The sequence below is a fragment of the Molothrus ater genome, chromosome 3 (assembly GCF_012460135.2).
Source record: "Molothrus ater isolate BHLD 08-10-18 breed brown headed cowbird chromosome 3, BPBGC_Mater_1.1, whole genome shotgun sequence".
NCBI classification, from domain to species: Eukaryota; Metazoa; Chordata; class Aves; order Passeriformes; family Icteridae; genus Molothrus; species Molothrus ater.
The window spans coordinates 110,992,717-111,009,109 of record NC_050480.2 but is presented as its reverse complement, the minus strand read 5'-3'; positions in this window follow the sequence as shown (position 1 = coordinate 111,009,109).

Sequence of the window (16,393 nt, the reverse complement as noted above, 5' to 3'; positions counted from 1 at the left end):
AGGCCACAGGTTCGTTTGAAAGGGGGCTCTTTTTTGGAATGATCAGGATGAGATGCAAATGACTGGCAGCCCTGCAATAATCCTTGGAAACTGGTTGGAAAAGACATCTACAATCATCAATCCAGCACCATGTTCACCATTAAACCATGCCCTCAAGTGCCACATCCACTCCGGTCTCACTGCACCCAGCTTTGACTTTTCTGAGTCAAAGAAGCTTCAGAATCATAGAATCACAGAATATCCTGGGTTGGGAGGGACCCACAAGGACCATCAAAGTCCAGCTCCTGGCCCTGCACGGGACAGTTCCAAGAATCCCACCCTGTGCCTGCAGTGTCATGGTAACTCGCTGATTTAGTCAAACACATTGATTTTACTTCACAACCAACCTGACTTGTCTGAAAACAAGAAAACAGTAATCAGAAAATAGCCAGGAAAATCTGATGCTGCGGTTTAAATCCCAGCTCCAGGAAGAGGGATCCAGCTGACATAACCACCAAAAACACAGGCTTCCAACAGCAATGTTCCTGTCCCTCATCATTGTTTCAGGAATTTATTTATTGCATGATTTTACAATGTCTACCTTCTCAAGTTGTCTTTTCTCAGGTAAATAATATATTTTTCATCTGAGTTCCAGTTATTGAAAGACCCAGAAAAGTGGTGGGGAATACCTCTCCAAAACTGCACATCTCCTTCCACTGATGGTGGAGGAAGCAGGTGCAAAGAACTCAGACCAGACTCTTTAAGGGAGAGAAAGTTAAGTGGGATTAATCCCTCTTTTGACTTCTCTCTCCACTCCAAAGGGGTGGGTTAAGTAAATATGCAGTACTCAGGTGGGAAAGGCTGCAGAACTTCTTAAAAGGAATGTCTTATGCAGAAAAACACCCAACATATTTTGAAAATTGCATCTGCAATCCTTAACAAAATGCAGTCCTAGCCAGAGGCTGGAGGGGGTTTGATGAACATTGTGAGCTCAAAGGAGATAAGGACAAATGTTTTATCAAAGTTCTTCCATCTCTGCCTCCCTTTAGATTTTATTCTGGACATTTGAGGGACTTTTAGAAGCAGCAGGAGTCCAACACACGAGTGGGATGCGCTTGGTTGTGTCAGTCACTGTGTTTTAGTTCTGTCAGACACTACATCCTCCCAGCAGATTTCTGCAGTCAGCTCCACCACTGCCCCTCAGCTCCTCCTTGCCAGTTCTGTAGGAATTCCATGTAGGAATCCCTCCTTTTCCACAGCACACCTGCACCTTGTCCTGAGGAGCTTTTCCCCATGGCAAACCTGCACCTGGGTTTCCCAATTTTTAAACACTAAATGCTTTTTGAGGAGAGCCTGGCTCTGCTGGTGGGATCTACCCAGCACTGGGGGAGCTCATAGCAGTACAGCTCATGGAAAAGTAAAGAGCTTGACAAAATCCCTGGTCAGGAAGAATTCATCTCTTTAAATAGGAAAGTTCTCATCACAGTGCTCCTCTATCCTAATCTTTAATTAACAAGACATTCTCTGGAAGCTTGATGGACCACTGGCAGAGCAATTCAAGCATCAAGGCCTGTGGTAAGCCAGGAATCCAAGCATGGAGGCCTGTGGTGTTTTGTGGTGCCCCAGAGAAGGAGGGATTTCTTTATGGTCATTTTTCCAAAGCAAAAAATGCCTTTAACAGACTAATTCAACAAAAAAACCTGCAACCTTGTCAAAGGAAAAGCACTGCTCCTCCCAAACAAGCCTAACTACAAAAGGCTGAAAAGTCAGGAATTCCATGAAAACTTCATGGCCTGCCCAGAAAATACTTGGACAATTAAAGCCCAAGCTTTCAAGCTGGGAAAGAAGTGGTGGAAATCAGATAAGCCAAGTTGCTTCTATCAAACTATGTCAAGGTTTGAGATCTGAGACTGTAAGGCTTTTTGAGAGGGGTAGGCTTTGATTATTCCAGGAAACAATGAAGACCTCTACTTTTTACAGTGATTTTGCCCCTTGGTGTTAATGTCTGAACTTCTCTGATGAATTGCAGATGGAAGAAGGACAGCAGGAATGTTGCCTCATTCCTACACAAAGGAATTTGCTGCATGAGTAGAGAAAATGGCCTGTGATCTCTACATTGTGTTAGAGGATCACCCCTGTCTCCTTCTGTAGTCAGTGGAAGGAAATTGGCATTTCCAGAGCTTGATTGATCTCTCCTGCTTTAGATATCTCTGCTAGGAGGGGTGAGTGTTCTTCTCCAAGGATCAAAGACAAAGTTAAGCAGCACCAGTTTGAGTTTGGGGAGTTAACTTTTAGTTATCTAAGTCAGATAAAGTGAATTTTACCAGCAATATTCAGTCTTAAAGCTTTATGGAGGTTTGGATTTTTTAAAGTACCGACACACTTCCATGCTGGCTTATTCCATCCTGAATTTATTCATCCATATTGGAGCAACAGCCATCTTAAATTTGTGTTCCTTCATTTCATGCCAGGGCAACAGAGCTGCTTTTCCCCAGTGTTGTCAGCACAGTTCCTCTCATCCCACTGCACCCGTAGTTGTTTTCCCACTTGGGTCTCCCATGTGCAGCCCTGGCCAGTGGCTTTGGGAACTGAACACCTCTTGTTCTGTGAGTCATAGCAGTGGTTGCTGGAGCATCCCACAGAGTCCAGATTCCAGAGAAGCGCTCACAAAGGAATCGGCAGGATCTGTGCTTTTTGGAACACTGGGAATGTCTCAGCACTGGCTTATTGACATTAATCCTCTAAAATCTCTTTGGAAGGTGGAAACAAATGATGCCACTTGCTCTGCCAGAGAAAAGATGTTGGCTTTGGGCAAGAGATGTGGGTACACTGAAGGATTCCTTCTTCAAAACCAAGGTACCAGACGTGGCAGTTCAAGCCTCTGAACTGTTTTTGCATGTTGCAATAAAAATCTAGAAGAGGAGCTGCAGGACCTTGCAGTGTCCCTTTGGAGGGGCTTGGCAAGCTGATCTTGTTCAAATTTATCTGAATTCCCAAAATGAGCAAAATTGGCTGTGGTCAAATCTGGACAGAAGACCAAGACTGAAAGCAGCTCGAGATTTTCAGCAGGTGACACATCTCTACTGATACCCTGAGCTGGGGAAGAAGATGAAAATGAGGTTGTTTGGGATGAAAATGAGATTGTTTGGAGGTGCTGCTGTATAATTATGGTGTTAAGTGGCCATTAAGGTTCCAATGAGATCTTTTACAGAAATCAAACTTTTAAATATTATCAACTTGAGCCACAGAGTTAAAAGTGAGAAGTTCTTTTCCTCCCATAAAGATTGGAAGAAATAGGAGATCACCTTGACAGGTGAGAAGTCTGCAGGGCACACTTTAAAAATTGATTTGATCTTGGGACACTGGAGCCTCATTATCTGAACAAACAGAGATCGATGCCTGTGTTTGAGTTGGTATCTCGGACTCTTCTAAAGTCAAGACAGATGCAGACATTTCTAGGTCATGATTCACCTGACAAAGTGCAGGCAGCTGCTTTACAATGACAGGAATTGCATCCAAGAAAGGCACATTCCTTCCTAAATGTGGCATCCATTCATTAATCTGCACAAGTGGGACAACCACGCTGTAAATGTCTAAAATTGGGTGAGTCAAATTTCACCTTCATTTCAAAGTTATTCATTTTCACATCTTTTTTTTTTTTTTTCTTTTTTGCCTCCCAAAGCATTCAGGATATCATGGAGCAAACACAAATCTCAAGGACCAATCCTATTTCTAGGGGGACAGTCAAAAACCTTAAAACTTGAGAGATTCCTACTGCAGCTTTGTGGGAGACCTTTTCTGGATAAAGAGCAAGGGGAAGAAATTAAATTGCCCTGGAAGAATGACAGAGAATTATTATCTTGCCTCACACACCCATCCAAGTTTTACAGGGGTGACAAATTGTCATGGGAATGTAGATGAAAGATACCTTAATAAAGAACAGAAAACAAACCATGTGCTAAAAACTTCTGCCGTTGCTGCTAAGAGAAATTTTCAAAGGACAAAACCAGCTGGGTATTCTCACAGGTTTCTTCAATGATCCCACAATCCTATCATGATAACCAGGCCTGGACACACCTGGGGAAGGACATCTGGCTGCTAAAGCCTGCAGGTTTAAGGGATTTATCTTCTGGAACTCCTCAAGTAGCTAAATAAATTATAAATGTAGCCATGGGATGTGAAAACAACCAGATTTCAATCATTGTTTAGATATTTCCAGACTATACCAAATGAGAAGCGAGCACAGAATAGTTTTTTTAAATACCTAGTGTAGTTTTTAATACCAGATTGATTCTAACTCGTTTTGCTTCATGCAAACCAGGTTCTTCTTTTCCTGAGAAAAGAACTGAGCTGCTCAAATAAAGGGTTACAGGCGATCTCTGCTGTTTGAATTACCAAAATTTGGCTGATGTGGATGGAGGTTGCTCTTGTCATAAGAAGATGCAAATACATTTATTTTTTTTCTGATAAAATGTGACACTTTTATAGAAAAACCCTAATATTGCAAAAGCATCTGATGCACTGAAGACAGGAGCTGATGAAGCCAGCACAGAGGTGATCCAGAGAGTTGTGCAGCCAAATCTGATTTACCAAATCTGTGGAATTTTAACCCAATCTGAAGTTGCAAACACCTCCCCAGGCCTCACTTGATGCAAATTCTTTCAGTGCTCTAGGCTGTGAGTTTTAAGAAAGCCCAAGGCTGAGTTCTTAGAGTGAGCATCAGAGCTGGGGAATCAGATCCCCCATCAGATTTGGGGGAGAAAATGAAGAATTATATTTTAAGTCAGTTTTGGACTGCAGGAAAGCCAGAAAAAATAGCCAGAAAAACTCCCCCTAACCTGAAAAATAAGGAATTATTGCAGGAAAATGCAGCCAACTCTGAAGGTGCTGAATTCTGCAGAAATATCTCACTTGTTAAAGGGAAATGGACATAAGCACAGCACTATTAAAAGTCAGGCAGCGCTGTGGAGTCGTTATTTTTTTTTAAAAAGCAAATGTAACAAGGCCATATGCTGTCCTCGAGGCTCTGCTGGCAGCATAACAAAGGGAAGGTATGGACCAAAAAAATTCTGGGCTCTTCTTGGAACATTCTGATCCCCTCAACTCCCATAGAAAGCAGGGATGGTATTTTGGGACTTAATAAGAAACCTTTGGCACCTTGCAAAGTTGAAGCCTCTTGCTTTGGTGTGGGATAAGAACAGGGTGCAAGTCAGAAGGATGAAATGGGCCACAAAAGTTTGTTAACAATAGAATGATAACACTGGGATAAAATCCATTTTTAGACATTTCTGAGCACTTTCCAGTCACGTTTTGGGATCTGGCATAGTCTGAGGTGATACAAGAGGCATGGTTTGAAGGGGGAGGTATTTTATTAATAAAATATATATTTCTTGTAAAAGATATGACCTCTTCCCCAAACCTTGGCTCTCTCTTATTAAGCAGGAACTTGTTTTCAGGTTCAGTCTGATACCACCTCCTCTTGACTTTTGCACTGTTGCTTGTCATGACATGGAACCAAGAGCTGATAAGGTTTGTGGTGACTTTATCCATAATAAATTTAAAAAATCACTGAGACAGTGACTCTTTCTCCCTGTGACAGTGTCCCTGAGCCTCCACAAAGGGGTGCCCACAATCAAAGTTGTTTCCAGACCTGCTGCTAAATCCCCATGTGGGGTCAATATTCACTGACTGCAGCCAAAACTGTGCCAAAAACTGAAAAACTTTTGACAACTAAGTGCCAGATCCTGCTCTGTGTAATTCATTAGTGTGAGTGAAGACAAGGGATGCAACAGGAATGGGAGAATAATCTGGGTGTCTTATTAAGTTTAGAGTTTTTCCCACTTCAAAGCACATCCAAAATGTTATTCAGCCCCTCATCCTGCATCTCAGGGATGGTGATGAAGAGACCCCAAGCAATTCCATCAGGGAAGGAGTTTGGTTGCTCAACTTGAAGACTGAACTTGGCTGGGCAGTGAAGCTCTCATCTGGTGCTCAGGAAGAGCTGTACCAAATTCCCTGCCAAGTGATGTCATCGGGGCTGAGCTAATGATCCAAAGAGGGACTGGCACCAAGAGCTGAGTGTCCGCACAGCCAATGCCATTAACACCTCACAAAAGTCACTCAGGGTGCATTTTCAAGACTGGAGCCAGCCTCGGAGATGGGGCAGGGCCCCCTGAGGAGGAGGAAGATCATCCTTTGAGCTTCTACCAGCCTTACACCTCCTCCTGGCATACCTCGTCCAGGCCAGGCAGGACTGTGTGTTGATGGTGTGACTGCTTTGCTGAGTGCAGGCTAGTTCTCCTCAGGTTCAAGATGATCCATCACTTGTTTGAACAATTAACTTTTCCTGACAGTAGAACAAACATAATTCACAGTTGCCCTATCGGGCATTTTGTCCTCAGCTGAGTCCGTATTTCAGAGGAGAATTTCAGTGGGCTAAAATTGCAGCACTTTTTCTATATATTTTAAGCTCTTGTATGTTTTGTAGATCTTCTGATGGTGCACTGATCTGTCCTTCCTCGTGAGAGCCTGGGCATGTCCTGGTGCCCAACCCTACAGCCATGAAGGGACCCTTTTAGTCATGGTTTCACTCTTGTGCCTTGGACAAAATTTTGTTTCTTGACTTGAGCTGAGGAGTGAGTGAGCCAAATCCAGCTCTGTGCAGGGCCTTGTGCCTTCAAACCTCAGGAGTAACAGACAGAAAATAGAACTGAGTCCTGCAGCCTTTCTCACTGCTCTGCTGCCTGAAGGATCTCAGGAAAAAGCTTGATCCAAATCAAATGAGTCTTGGTTTCTGTAGGAGCTCCATGGTCAGAACCTGCTCAACATTTTACCCAAACCTTCTCTTTAGTAGGTGAGACTGCAGAAGACATTCCCAGTGCTGTTATATCCACTTCTTATAGCCCATCTGCCATGCAGCAGGAAACACAGAGGTAATTCCTGCTCAAACAGCACACCCCGCTTACTGATGTGGGCTCTGCTCTAGGCCAGGGTAAAAGCTGGCTCAGCTCCATGGAAGCTTTCCCACATTTAGCATGGTGGAATAAGAGAAAAATTTTGCTCAGGAGCCTGCTTCCAAAACAAAGGGATCTTTAGAGAAATTAACAGTCCTGAAACATGGAAAGGAGCAGACAGCCCAGCGGTGAGCATGAAGCTCCTCCACATACATGGAAGAGACACAGGAAGATTCTCAAAAAAGCAAAGCTGATGCTCCAGAAGAACCTAAAACCTCAGAGCTGGCATTAGGAAATCATTGCAATGTGACCACAGTAACAAACCAACCAGCTGGGACAAGGAAATGCTTCCATGACCAAAACCAAAGGCATCCCATTAGCACCAGTGGAAATAATTGTGGAAATAAGGGAAGAAAACCTGAGCTCCCTTCAAAGAGGTGAAGAAGAAGGAATGCTGAAGAGTTCCCCAGTTCATCAAACCACCACCAGCCCTCTGAACATCTGAGGACATTCTTGATACTGCTTCAGACGTGAGGTTCATCCAGCACCTGCAGCTCTGAAGGGCAGAGAGGATCCACCAGGAACCTCGTTAACATTAATTAGTGTGACCCAATCAGATCCACCAGTGATTCCACGACCTGGTCCTTCCCAGAGCACATTTCACTGCAGATGAGAGAAAAGCTGGGCTGTTCCTTCCATTTACTGGACAGACTCTTTGCCACTCAATTAAAAGGGGACCTTTTTGACTTCACAGCAGGGATTGAAGACAATAACCACAAAATACAAAATCCAACCCTATTTCTGAAGCAAATAAAGAACAAATAAGGCCAGGAGTTCCATGTGATTTCTGAGCAGAAATGAAACAGCTGCATCTCTCCCTTCTGCCTAATGCAAGATGATTAATGAACAGATTGAAAGGATTGCGTATTTTATGTCAAAATTTGGGGATTATATTAGGCAAAGATTGAACTACCATAATGGACCCTCAATCAAATTATAGCAGTTTAACAATAAATTGTGCTTTTTGGTATCTCAAGCTCGTTTCAAACTTCAGAAAGTCTCATTATCTCAAAATAAACCTTTCAAAAAGCTCAGTAGAATGACAAAATGCCCAAATTCAAACACACACATTGGAAGCATACTTTTCATATAGGTATTTTTCTCATTGTTAGATTAATTCTTTTTCCAATTCAACTCCAACCTGTAATTCCATCTGCTATACAACTTCATGAACACATCTGTATTTCATTCCAGATAGACAAAATACTACACCATAAAAATAGAAATAGGTGGGAACAGGCAACAAAAATAATTAAACCAAACCAAAGAACAAGCCAGATTTGTACAGACACCAGATCAGAATGAGGAAAAAAAATGCTGTTTGTACTGAACAATTGTGCCAGTTTTAGAGAGAAGACTATGCAGAAGGGGTCTCCTGAAACCCAGTCTAAATCTGTGCTTTGCAGTCCTGTCTTGTGCTTTAAGTGAAACCCAACAGCATTTTCTCCACAGAGATTTATTCATCTTTGGGTTTCATTTCCTGCTTCTTTCTTTATTTCTTTTTCCTTTCTAAATTTTTTAAAATTTTTAAAATACTTTTATTTCCTAATGGAACAGCTGGATTTATATTCAGTAATAATTCTTCTCCTTGCTCTTAAAATATGTCATATTCCATTTGTGTCCAATTCTTTCTGGTCACTAATTTTTAATTTTCTTTGACAAAGCAGTGGAGGAAAATGTTACATTCCCCACAGTCTGGCGGAACTAAATGGAGAGGATTTTCCTCATTTTACTCCCAGTAAAGTAAATTACCTGTCAATATTTCCTAACCAAGCTAAGAATCCCAGTATTTGAGGCTTGGTGCTTTTTTTGTTTTCTAACTCCAGCCTATGGGAGCGGTGGGGGCATTGAAAAGGATTGCTCTGAACAGATGTGGGCTTTGTGTCCTCACATTTCTGGCAGGAGGATCGAGCTGTGAGGCTCCTAGAAAGGCTTTCCTGGGAATAAACCGTTGAGAGGTCCCATCCACCTCAACAGCCCTCTCTAATGCTCCTCCCCACACTGCAGGACTCTGCCAGAATTTCAGTGCCAGAGGTTGGTCATTGCGGTGTTCCTGGCTCCAGGGTCCAAGGACATTTTCCACCAGATAAGCACAGGGCAAAGTCTTCCTCACTTTGCCAGGAGCTCACACATTCCTTGGGCTTCCCTTGGGCTCCCTTGTGCTTCCATTGCTGGAGCACGAGGAACTGTGTGGCTCAGAATGATGCATGTGACCAAAAAATGAGGGTTTTTCACTTCCCAGGATATTTGTGCTCTGACCATGGGAATTTGGCTTTAGCCCATCAGGGTGAGATCTCCAAGAGAGCCTCAAATCCTCAATTCCAGCCATAGTGAAGGAGGTTCATCCCATGTGCCTCAGCCAAGTGGTGATTTGTCCTAGGGAGCTCTTTGTCTCTCTCCACTCCCACAGAAAAGACCTGGATTAGTGACTCTGGGTCAGTGGCTGCCATTAGATGGACAAATCTTTAATAAATGCAGTCCCATGGCTCAGGGAAGTGCCACATTCCAATTATTTCATATAATGGACCCCCTCTTCACCCAAATGAAAGAGATGAACATATTTTTCCTCCATCAGCCCTAAAAGCACCTCTTTGTCTGCTCCCTCTCTACCTCCTGCTAAATTCAGTGTTGAGATCAGACAAACCAAAATTGAAAGATCAGGACTGCAAATTATTTTCTTTCAATTTTGCTGTTTGATTCCAGTTACAAACAGTCTGTATTTGGGGAAAAGAAAAATAGTAAATTCATGTTTGACAATTCTGGTGTCTATCTCACATCTCAAAAACATCACTCAATGGAAAAGGAACAGAAATAATAACCATTCACTCATGAACACAATATCGATTCCAGTGTACAGGAAAATAGGATCCAGACAGGATTTTACAACTAAGAAGGAAACATTACAATAAAGATTATGACATTTTATGAATATTCGTGTTATAGCTTTGAGCTTTATTGCAAAGCAAAAAATATATATTTGTATATATATATATATATTTTTATCTACATATCACCTCTGACATTGTATACAACACTAAATCACAAGAAATCAAAGAAATCATAGTGAGGTAGATACAAAACAAAGGGATGGTGAAGAATCCAGCTGCTAAATTTGGCTTAACGCAACTGTCATTAACATCTGTATATCCACCACAGCAGTGAGCTTTGATTCACAGCTTGATCAATGGATCCTACTAACATTGATATTGATATTGATATTAGAGCCCATTTAGGGATGATGCCATTTGGGGAATGGGGAGGAAAATAAATCAGAAGTGTTTCCTACAAACCAGTCATCTCTGAGGGAAAATTTTCCATTGATTTTTCATGACTTTTAATGTTGATAAAACAGATCTGAGAAATAGCCTGTGATCTAGGGGTACTGGTGGTGCTGAGGGCAAAGAGGGAGAACTCTCCAGCAGGGGAATCTACTGGGGTTGAACATAAGCAAAAGCAAATAAACCATTCTCCCTTCCTTTCAGGTGGCTGAGAGGAAACAGCACACCCGGGAATGCTGGAGGCTGCATCCACAAAAGTGTGCTCTGGAATATCGGCTTGGACTTGTTGATGATGGCCAACCAAACAAGGCTTCAGCAGAAGGGCAGCCCCTGGATGGATCCTGCTGCTCTTTTCAGGCAGCAGCAGGTACGTGGCAAGAAAATTGGTACCACTGAAGTGACCGGCGCTGCTGGGACCGGTGCTGGCACCTGGTGGGGTCTGGCTGCTTGCTCTGCATTCCCACAAGGAGACTTGTTAAGGCACCTGGATGACTGGGGCTCTATGGGTTATTCTCAGCACAATATCCCAGAATGGATTTGGGACAGCCTTGGGCTTTTAAATTTAGCCTTGGGCTTATAAATTTAGTCTGTCAACCCAGGACAAGATGTACCTGGTGCTTCCCTCCATGAGTGGAAAGACAGATATGAGAAGCTGTGGGTTTAATGTTAGCCAGGTGGAACCAGGCTGGATCCAGGAAAGATTTCCAATGTGTTTCCAGCACAGGGATGGTTGGTAAAAGTTCTTTAGGCCATTGGGCCACCTTTATCCATTGGGTGGCATGTGCAGAAAAATATAGATATGGCACCCTCATATCATTCAGGAACCATGAATTATCAGTGGTGTAAGGAGCTCTCAGTGCTCTATGTCCAACACAGACAAAAGCAAGTTGGATTTTCTGGACTAGGAAGCCCCATTGCTGCTGCTCAAACATCTCCTAATCTTCTTGCAAAGGGAGGAAGTAACACCCTGGAAGAAGCACGATTCCCCAGCTTTCTGCAAACAGTGGCAATGCAAGCTTGATTCTTCTATCATTTACAATGTCATGGCTGGATTAAAGAAAATGAGGAGAATTGACCAGAACAAATTGCAAATGAGCAGGAGGAGAAGCCAGTGTGACTGCTACCAGCTCTCTATGTGAATTGAACAAGTCACTGTCAGAGAATGACCTTATCCTTTAGGAAAACATACAGAAGGTTATTGCTTGTGCATTCATTTCCAAGAGGTTTTTTGGGAACCCCTACAGCGACCAGAAGACAGTCACAGAAAGTCTGTAGCACTTAAGAAAATCAAATTCCCTCATTTCTTTAATTCCCCCATACCTTTAGTCCTGTCAGGGGAATGCCTGATGTGGATGTGCTACTTTGGCAGGGGCTGCAGACCCAAATTCCTGATTCCAGAGCTGTGTTGAAGGAGATAATTTTGAATGCTTATTAGCAGAATACAAAATTCTCATGAGAAGCTATGGTGGAGAGTATCTTGCAAACATGGTAAATCCTGTCCAGTTTGGATGGGATTCAGCTCACCTAAACATAACCAAATAAAGGCCACACGACAGATCTGAAATCAGCTGGGATGAGTCCTCACCTGGCAGTCTCCCTTGAGAGAATGGATCTTGATAACTCATGGGATACCCAGATCTTCTGGATAAATTAGAGGATTGGATCCCCTTCACATAAAGCCAAGGAACTTTGGACAAACCTCCTCATCCAAGGGAATCTGTCAAAAAATGCACCCTAGTCTTAAGCTCTGGAAGCCCGAAGTGGCTTTATACTTGTCCACAAAGTGAATTTCTCCTGTTCTTTCCCAAAGACACTGCTAGAGATTTGGGTTTTCATCTCACCAAAAAAGCCATTTGCAACTGAAACATGGGTGTGCTTTTATTGATACTCTAAAGGCTGCCTTGCTTTGCTTTCAAGAGGCTGGGTAACACAGAAAGGAAAAAAGTATTGCCAAGCATCTTCCATGCATTTCTTTTCCCTAACAGATTTTCTTGGTGAGTCATGGAACAAGCAGCTTTTGCAAGTTACTTGCTTTAGGAACTGGAGTGTTCTTAAGTATGCACTTAAAATATTTTAGCTGCAGGATTACAGATTGAGTCAAACTTACCTTCCAGGTTCCTCTGCTCACTGAATTTAGCCATTAGGAAGGTATCCTAAATTTTTTCCTTAAAACTTTAGAAGAAACTGGGGCAGAAGATGACTCCACTTGGCCTCTCAGCACTGTGTTTTCAGGAATGGAAATTCTAACTTAAAGTGAGCTGGGGAGTGGGGGGAAGTACTCTCTTTGAAAAATACTGATTAATCATGAAATTAATCATTAATAATCATTAACACAGACTGCAGATGCTGGCATCCACCTTTTCCACTACGGCTGTTTTCAGGTAAATGTGGCTGTAACTTGAGCAGGAAGACTCACATCAAGTTCTTGGTGAGGATCCAAATGCAAGAAGATTGGCTTGAAGAAGCACCTTTGATACCACAGAATGGTGTGGACACTTGTGTTCCCACTGATACATGGAAGAGATGCCACAAATCCATTCCCTTCATCCTCCCCACTTCAGAAAGGGCCCTTTCTGTATCTACAGCTGTTCCTTGGTCACGTGGAAGAACTTCACTAAGTTAGGTGTCCAATGAGTCAGAAATGGGATTTTATCTGTCCCACCCCAAGAAATTCAAGGTCACAAAATCATTGAACTACAGAATATCTCAAGTTGGAAGGCATCCATCAGGATCCAGACCATGGGGTCTGTGTGCAGGGTATGGGATAAGAGCAAGCTGACAGAAGCAATCCAGGATTTTGCCCTCGGCCAAGCTGTGGCTGAGGAGAATCCGATAAAGGGATTTGAAGAGTGTCACCATGGTGGGCCATGGCTCCAAGGACGGAGAAGCCTTGAGTGGAAGGAAGAAGAAGCACAGCCAGAAGATAAAGATGAGGTGATGAGGGAAGCAGCAGTGAGCTTCGTGAACAGAAGAGAGCTGGAGGACAAGGGGAAGGTTGGTGAAGAACTCACCATAAACTGGCCCGAATCTCCTCCCGCCGGCATGGAGAGGGACCCCGCGGGGCGTGCCCAGGAGGACCAGGAGTGCAAAGTGCTTAAAGGCTTGGTCAGCATTGGCAACCCCCGTGTGACAGGCACAGAGAGGTGGGAGCGACGTGCTTGAAGCCGCAGGGAGCCAGTGGTGGGCATGGGGGGACAGGGCGGCCTGCCTCTGGGGGCCGCGTGGTTTCCTGAGCTCATCACTAGGACGACCCTGTTTCCTCACCAACGCTCTCTCCGTGGCGAACTGGGGCGGGGGAAGAAAAGTTATCAAGACTGAATCACTGAATCCCCCCCCCAGGAATATTCACTGTGGATAACGGGTTGATTTTCTACCTTTCACCTAAGGACAGGGGGAATTTTACCCAGTAGAGCCAGGCTATTTATTACAGCTGAAAGAACTACAAAACCTCTGTTTGGATGGTGTAGATGGGTATGATCCTGGGTTTGGATGTGTGTCTATATTATACACACCCTCATGTGGACATAGGCTATTATATATTTCTATAATATATAATATAGTATATAATACACACACACACGCACACGCACGTGAGATACTCAAACACCTGAACTCCTCTTAAGTCATGGAATCAAAAGGCTCTTCTTTGAGGGGGACACTCACTACATTTTCTATATAGACAACTTTGTACATACAAGTCGTAAAGTGCGTTAAAAAGCGCATAAAATTTTCTATGTAGAAAACTATGTACATATAGCACACACATGTACTAAAACACTTGGAGTTAAGCCAAATTTCACCTTCATCTTCACATCCCCAATACCTACAATACAAAACCAGAATTAAAAAAAAAAACAAAAAAACCAAAACCAAAACGAACAAAAAAACATAAGGAACCAAATGAAGAAAAAATTTCTAAAACCCAAGAGAGAGAAATGAATCAAGAAAGGAAACCAAACCCAAAAAACAGTCAACAGAAGCCTGGCACATGTAGAAAACATTGATTCACTTAGAGAACATAAAGAGGGTCATGTCCGAACCTCCTTTTTCTTAAAAACAAAACCAAACCCCTTTTGTTTGTCTGTTTGTTAGCTCTTATTGTTTGAGAAAAGTCACAGTAGCACTCTCACCTTGAACCAGAGTTTGGAACTTTTTGTGTTTCTTTGTACAAAAGAAAAAACGGTTTAGGTTATGGAAAATAGTTGGGAAATTTGAGGTTGGAGAGAGGAGATAGAGAGAGAAACTGGAAGATTGCATAGTTGTGAACAGTGGCTTCTCATCAAGGTGAAAAAGTGCATCATCTGATAAAATAGCATTTGATTATTATTCTTTTTTGTTCGGTTCCATACTTTTTTTTTTCCTCAGTCAACTGTACATGTCACACATGAAAAGGTATTTACAGCACACACACATGCTAACATTAAACGTCTGACACTGAAACAGCCATTCTTTAAAGGTTCCATCAGAGTTTGTTCCATGCAAATTTGTATTCTTTTTAAATACATTTTTTGCTACATCCTAAGACCACAGACTTGTCTAAGCCCATCTCATGTAATTGTGATCATTAGCAACGCAAAAAGGGGAAAAGCACCAAAATGGCTCGGTTTGATCACCAAACCTCTGCTTTGACTTCTTTCTCTTTTAATTTTCATTCCTTCATCACTGCTGGTTGTTTGCTTTTTAAATTTTTTTTTTCTCTTTGTTGTTGTCATTTGTTTACATTAATTTTCCAGAGATGGGAAAAAAAATTGACTTTTTCTTTTTTTTTTAAAGTTTTCTTGAGGTAAGAGTTATGCTCAGAACCTGGGGCAGGCAGCAAAGCTTTCAAAAGCATTTGAGATATGACGTGTGAGGCCAAACACTGCCACCAACATTGTAAACTGACAATGAAACAAAACAAAACAAATAAAATTGAGATGAATATTCCAGGTTTCTGTCCCAGCTAAACCTCCCACCCTCTTTGAACCCTCTGTCCTTTTGCAAAAAATCTCAAATGGAATGAAAAGGAAATAAAAGCAACTTGGCACATTCCCTCTTGCCCCAGCCAAATGAAAAAAGACAGGTGTTGTACATTAAAAAAGATACTTCAAAAGCTTTTCATGCTTGCTGCCTGTCTCAAGTGCATTTTAATATATGTCTGATCATTTACATTTATATAGGAAAGTCATATTTGTTACACTTTACACAGGATCACTTCATTTTTGTCCTTTTTAAACCTTTTCACTTTTTTTTTTTGTCTTTTGGATAATGAGTTGGTTATAACAATCTACAGTAAGGCTGCACAGGAAGAATACTGTGTGGTTTTTTTTTAATCTCTAAGAACCAAAGTATATAAAATGAGGTTTGATTCTAGCACCTTTTACAGTATTATTGGTGTTGTTCCCTTTAGGAAAAAAATACCTTCACTCCACATCTGTTTTATCATCTCTCTTTAGTTTCAGCAATACTTCAAAGGTAACAATAAGGGGATTATTGACCCAAACCAGCAGTCCTTTGACAAAAAAAACCTCTCCCCCCTGAAGTCAGGCAGAACTGCTCATGTGAGCAAAGCCTTAGCCAGCTTCCCTCCTGCCTGCCAGCGAGGGCTGGGGCAGCAGTTTGCTCTGAGCAGCACGGAAAACCGAGCATCCAAAGAGGAAAAGAACCACACCCAAGTTGCTGGGGCAGCTGAGATGGAGAGGCTTGACAGCAGATGGTTTTGCTTGGGGTGGAGGCAATAACACTGCTTGCCAAAAGGTGCAGAGGACGCTGCCCTGGGATGCTCCCCTGGGATGCTGCCCCACCGACCCCACCGTCCTCCTTCCATGGCAAGGGGAGACCTCCCCATCCCACGTGAGGAGGAAGATGTGGCCTGGCAGCATCCTCTGGGGAGATTTGGAGAAATTTTTATAAATTTCTATGATGTGAAACAGCATCTTTCACTGAGAGCGTTTCTGGGAGCTGGGAGGGGAGAAGGAAGCTGGAAAAATAAAAAACAAACCGTGGGAAAGAAGAAGAGAAAAAGAGGAGCTCCTTGCCAAGGTTGTAATGTTTTACAGGATGTTTGTTGGTTTCACTCGAGCAGTGTTAATCCTGCAGAGGAATGGTTCATTCCCCTGACAGCGGCATCAGAACCTCAATTAT